Genomic DNA, 6,576 nt, shown 5'->3' on the forward strand with positions numbered 1-6,576 from the left:
TTGTTAAAACCCTGTTCTGCCCATCTCTGACTTGTGCTTTGTTCATTATTGACCTTGATTATCTGCTAACCATTAGTTACTGACTTGTGTGGCTATCTCTGACCTTGAAGGTATCCCAAGTGCTATTAATGATGCTAAGCTTTCTGTTCTCACAGTTACCAAGAAGCAGCTGCAGTGTTCTTGGTTATCTGTCTATGAGATGGCCTGAGGTTTCTTTCCTGGAATGAGTTCATGCTCATTAGAAGTCACCTCTACTCACAACTTGGCCTATTATAACTAGCTGCATTAGAAGCAATGAAGGTGGGGCTGGAGAGATGGCTCAGTGGTTAAGAACACTGGCTGTTCTTGCAGAAGACCCGGGTTCACATCCCAGCACCCACATAGCAGCTAACAACTGTCCATAACTCCAGCTCCAGGGGACCTGACAGCCTCTTCTGTCTTCCGTGGGCATTGCATGATATGGGTGCACTTACCTACATTCAGGCAATGCATGCATACACATAAAATTTTTTAATTTAAAAAAAATTTTTTAAAGAAGCAGTGAAGGTAAGAATTTATTGCTGAAAACATAACACACTTCAGACACAGGACTTGGAGGACTGGAGCTGGAACTGACCTGAAAGTCTCCTTCCTGAGGATTACTGCTCATAGTATCAGAAGATGTTATGCAAGCTGCCAAGGGAGAAAAGCACTCAGTAGTCCTAACCAGCTATAAAGCCTACAGACCACAATGACCAACCCAGCAAGATATCCCCAATGGTACAATAGTTACTTTTTTAACTATTTTAATTTTATGTGTATGAGCGTATTGCCTGCATGTATGAAAGTGCACCTGTGTCATTCAAGCCCATGGAGATCAGAAGAGGGCATCGAATTCCTCTGGAACTGGAGTTACAGATGGTTGTTAGCCACCATGAGGGTGCTGGGAATCAAACCCAGGTCTTCTACAAGAACAGTCAGTGCTCTTAACTGCTGAGCCAACTCGCCAGCCCCCTCAACAGTGTTACTTTTATCTTTGAGATAACCAACAACTTCCCAATTGGAGTTAAGACCTGCTCAATAGGAGGAAATATATAATAAACAATAGTTCCTCATATATGTTTCACAAAAGGAAATGGTCTCATGGAAGCTAGCCAGCCCCACCATCGCTGGCCTCTTTGTCTCTTATCACATCCACTTGGCTATCTCATAGCCAGCTTCAAGCATCTTTGTTTCTCAACTCTAGTGTTCCTAGTTCCACTATTTCAGCCCCACATTCCCTTTTTACCTTAACAGCTATCCTCTCTGCCATATGTGGGCAACTTGTAGTTTTCACCATGGGTCCCTTTCCCTTACTATTTGTAGTGTCCTAACTCCCTCCTCAGTAATACATTCACATGCTGTAGGGTTTAGGATAGGGATATTGTGAGGGGCCTTATTCTACCAGCCACATTGCCTTTTGTTCAACAGTATAAGCAGCTCAGAATGGCCCGGGATGATGTCAATTTCCATTCAACAGGACCAAAATTGTGTACTGTGATAGAGGTAGTCTTTCTATAGGAACAAGAACCTCTAAATCAAAGACTCCAAAGTTGCAGAAACAAGAAGCACAGTCTTAGCTGGGCCTGGTGGCACATACTGCCATGCTGGCACTTGAGAGGTTGAAACAGGAGGATAGTGAGCTCAAAACCAGTCTGCACTAATAGCCAGACCCTATCTCCAAAAACACAAGGACAAATTTTTTATGTGGATATCAAATAGCAATGAATCAAATCCTGTCTACTTCCATCACTCTGTTCCTGGGCCTAAGTTTCCTTGTTTTGGGGGTCACCACTATTGGACATGTATTCTAGTCATATGCATGTCTTCTAATCACTCAAACAACCTTCACTCAGATAATGCCAAAATTGGGTTTCCACAAACCATTTAATAATTACATCTAGTTCCATACTTCTGAGTGATGAAATAAAACCTGGTAAGTCTGCCAAATACGCTCATAGGTCTGAACACACTGCCTGAGTTTTTGACTGCCCAACAAGTTTCTAGTGTAGAAGCAGCATTGTATGTAGGTGAATAAGACGTCAGTAAATACATGGACAATAGTGCCAGAAAATATATAAGGAAGAAAAATCTATATTTAGAGCATTATTCAAGGGAAGAAACCATCACATTAGAAGTGACAGTATAATCAGCCTGCTATCAGGTGACTGGTGGGTTCTGAACAGTGTAGTGTAATGTTGGGAATGACACTTTGCCTCTGCAACTTTGGTCTTACTGAAATGTATCCATAGCAGCCTTGATAAAGGAAAAGTCCAATTCCAGAGCCCTTTTATCACTTTCTGTTCTGATTTCATGAGCCACTTTGCTCATGAGTTCAATGAAAGCCCTAAAGAAGCTTGGGGAAGAGTTGATCAGCACTCACAGAGAAGGTGCTTATGCCACGATGACTATCACCTCTACAACAGATGACCCTTGGTGGGCAGTGACATGGAACACAAGCATCTCCACATCCAAGCCCTCGTTAAATGGCTTGCTGATACTGTGGCTTGTTTGTTGGTCCTTCTCCTTCTTTTTCTCCTAGTCCCTGAACATCCAGACAAACTTTAGCTACTATGAATCAACACAGATCCATAGATTCTGACCTTTCCTCCTTCTGAGGTAAATGGACAACTAAATACACTGCTCAGAGTTCTGTCTATTAAGAAAATACTTATCATGAGTGCCCTTCAGGATCACCTTGAAGGATCATGGGAAGCTTCCCACGGATCTTAGGTGGCAATGCAGTAGGATCAGATCCCATCTGAAATGTTAAAGTATGGGATGAAGGGTGGGTAATAGCTAGCAGTGTGAAAAGTAATTATGCGCCAGGAACTCTTCCTTTATCTTCCTAACTCAGGGAGATTGGGTTTAGATTGTTGCTCCTATTCTAACAGGAGGGAAACAGAGTAAAGTAATTCTGGGCCTGTGCTCTTAACCAACACTTCATACCGGAAGCCCTCAGCAATCTTTGGGAGACAATGTAGAAAGTGAACTGCAATAAAGAGGACAGCAAAGCTCTTGGTTGCTCCTAACGTTCTTTGGCGCCATCTGCTGTTGGTCTAGAGTTGGCGGTACCAAATACCCCCTCCGGAGCCCTGTACTGTTTTCCTCTTTCTGTGTTCACTGCTGGTGGATTATTTAATCAAACTGAGATCGTTCTCATTTAAACTAAAATGTGACTTAATTTGCTGATTAAACTGAGGAGTGAGAAGCAAATGATGATAATGATGATGCCAAAATGTGCCCCTCTGGCTACCAGACCAGAAAAGAACAGAACATTAACACTCACTTCCCTTTGGGTATTAGAAGCCAACTGACTTTGTGCTTGCTTCTAAAACAGTCCAAACAATGTAAAATGGTTTAAGAATCATCAAAAAGTAGTCAGGTGTGGTAGTGCATGCCTATGATCCCAGCACTTAGGAGGCCAAGGCAGGAGGCTGGTGAGTCAAGGCCAGTCTATGCTGTATAGTGAGACTCAAACACTATGCAAACGTGGTAGAAATGATGGTGGCAGCTGATACTTCCACTATAGCTTCCAGGTGTTATTAGTAAAGAGTTTTTGAATAGCAAAATTTGTATAGTCAAACTTTGAAGAGAATTTGTTACTCTTCCTCTTGAAAAGAGGAAGACTAGTTCTTTGTTCAATTTTTTTTTTTTTTTTTGGTCTTTTTGAGACAGGGTCTCCCTGCTGACCTGGAGTTCATTAGGTAGACCAGGCTAGCCTCAATCTCACAGAGATCCATCAGCCTCAGCCTCCTGAGTGCTGGGATTAAAGGCCTGCGCTGCCATGCCCAGCCTTGAATTTTTAATTTTTAGTATTAGTATTTGACAATTTTTATACATGTCAGGATGTATTTGGGTCATTTTCAACCCCCTCATTGCCCTTTCTCACCCCTCCCTCGCCTGCTGAACCCCTCCCTCCAAGTCTCCCTCCTCCTATTTTCATGTCTTTCATTTGTTGTTGGGTTGTTTTTTTGTGACCCAATCAGTTGAATTAGAGTTGCTTGTATGAGCAAGTGTCAGGGGAGGTGTTTACTGGAGCTCAAGCAATTTTCCAGTGGAAGAAATGGACCCCTCTCCCCCAACAAATATTAACTTCTAATAGCTCCTCAAGGAGGAGTGGGGTACCACGAGCCTATCCCCCGTTTGAATATTTTATCAAGTTAAAAAAATTATCAGCTTGGGGCTGGAGAGATGGCTCAGCAGTTAAGAGCACCGACTGCTCTTGCAGAGGACCCAGGTTCGATTCCCAGCACCCACATGGCAGCTACAAACTGTCCTTAACTCCAGTTCCAGGGGAATCTGAAGCCCTCTTCTGACCTTCGCGGCATTGCACAACACAGATGTACTCACATACATGCCAGCAATACACTCATACACATAAAACAAAAATAATCTTAAATTTTTTTTAATTATCAGCTTAAGACTAAAAGCTTATTTGTGGCACTTTAGTGGTACTCGGGAAGGACTAAGAATAAGAGTCCCCAGATTGCTTAAAAATTTCAACTAGATGGGGTTGGAGAGATGGCTCAGCAGTTAAAAGCACTGGTTGCTCTTGCAGAAGACCAGGGTTTGGTTCCCAGCACTCACGTGGCAGCCAACAACCTTCTGTAACTCCAGCTCCAGGGACTCTCATGCCCTCTTCTGACCTCCTCAGGCATTGCACAACATGGTGTACTTACACACAAGCAGGCAAAACACTCATACATATAAAATAAAATTAAAATGATAAATAAAATATATTAAAATTTTTCAACTAGAGTATAGCTAAAGTTAGAGCTAAAGCTACGGTCCTTCCCCAAGATAAGGACTATAGATACAAGAAATGTATGGTTTGCTAGAAATCCTAGGACCAGCTGTTTAAGTATTTTATCCTGGGATCATAGATGAGTTGTGGGCATTTTCTCTGATTTAATTATTTCTTTGAAATATAAGTTGCCTTATAATGTCTAGTGACCAAAATTTGTTTTGAAATGAGACCACTTTATTATAAACATTTCAAGAATGTTTCAACTTCTTTGAAACTCTTAATACTCTATGTAAGTTAAGTTTATTATTATTATAATGTACTTTACTTTCCAACCTAAAAAAATTTCACTGCAAGTTAGATCTAACAAAGGAACTCTAAACTGCCTCATAGAGAAAACCAGTGAGCATGAAAAACATGACTCAAAAATAAAACAAGAAATAGATTCTTCGAAGCCTGTTAATCCTCCCAATTTTAAATAAGTGAACTCCCAAGAGAAAATAATTCCACCATCTCACAGCAAATTGATGAATAAAATCAGGGCTGTTCTTGTAAGGGAAACCGAATTATAGGAAAGAAAAATATAATAATGCCTTTGAAAAATGATTTGCATGTTGGAAATTAAGCATACTAAAGGATTCACTTTGTTAGAAGCTAAAGCACCTGTTCACTTGGGAAAAGTGACATAAACATGAATATCATAAAATCAATTTCCTCAGCTATTTTTCCAATTTAACCTCAAAAGAACCAAAAGAACTTCAAAGTCCAAGGACAGGCTGGCCCCAAAGCATTTCTTTCTCTTCCTTTGCCTCGTTCTTTTCCCTTTTCCACACTTACAATCCTCTCTTAGAGGATTCATCTCAGTCCGTCATCCATGTGTGTTTCCTCCACCCCCATCTGATTTTTAAGCTTTTCTGTACTGACCTGTACAGTTTATTTCTGCTTTCTGTTTTCCCTCTGGATACTTTTGCATTTGTTTAAATCCGTTTCCTCAGAACTTCTCTCATGCTTGAGCTGTTCTTCCTCTGTTTTCACCCTGCCGTTCCCTCCGGGTCTTTTCCTTTCCCCGTCTCTCTGATGCATTTGTCTATGACTGGCTTGGGGGTCACTGGTACTGTGTCCTGAGCAAAGGTGCTTGTGAACTCAATTCTACACTGTATGAGCCTCAGTTATATTCTTGTTGACTAGGGTTCAGGGGCACAGGGTTTTCTGGAAAACTGTCCCTGCCTAATTGACAGTGGCTCAGAGAACCTAGTCTTAACTTGCTGTCATGAGCTGGTAACTACTGAAGTAACCTGTTGTCCACTGTTTGTGAAATGCTGTTTTTTCTTGGGTTGCTCTGGTTGGTTCCAGATGGGGGTCTTTGATCAAACATTCTTTACCTGGGTCTGGAATCCAGCTCTTTTCTGTACCCATAGTTCTCCAAATAATCCTCTCTCATCTTTCTGAAAAAGACTTTGGTGCTAAGCCACCGGCTTTCTTTTATAAATATTTTTTTTTTTATTTTATGTGTATGAGTGTATTACCTTCATGTGTGCAAGTTCACTTGTGTTGTGCAATGTCCACAGAGGTCAGAAGAGAGCGTTGGATTCCCCTGGAACTAGAGTTACAGACGGTTGTTAGCCACCATGTGGGTACTGGGAATCAAACCAGGGTCCTCTGTAAGAGCAGTCAGTGCTCTTAACTGCTGAGTCATCCCTCTTCTTAGCCCTCAGACTTTCTGTACTTTAATATAATCTTCAAGTTCATGACTTGTTTGAATGCTTCATTTGGTTGACAAAAGGATTCTCTTCATTAGGCTGAGAACTTGG

At 41.4% G+C, this 6,576-nt stretch overlaps 1 pseudogene; it reads right to left on the reverse strand.

Annotated features, from left to right (window-relative positions):
- Positions 1-5,523: 5,523 nt before the first annotated feature.
- Positions 5,524-6,266, reverse strand: LOC103727578 (annotated as a pseudogene).
- Positions 6,267-6,576: the final 310 nt, after the last annotated feature.

Source organism: Nannospalax galili, unplaced genomic scaffold, assembly GCF_000622305.1.
Source record: "Nannospalax galili isolate Female #2095 unplaced genomic scaffold, S.galili_v1.0 scaffold589, whole genome shotgun sequence".
Lineage (NCBI taxonomy): Eukaryota > Metazoa > Chordata > Mammalia > Rodentia > Spalacidae > Nannospalax > Nannospalax galili.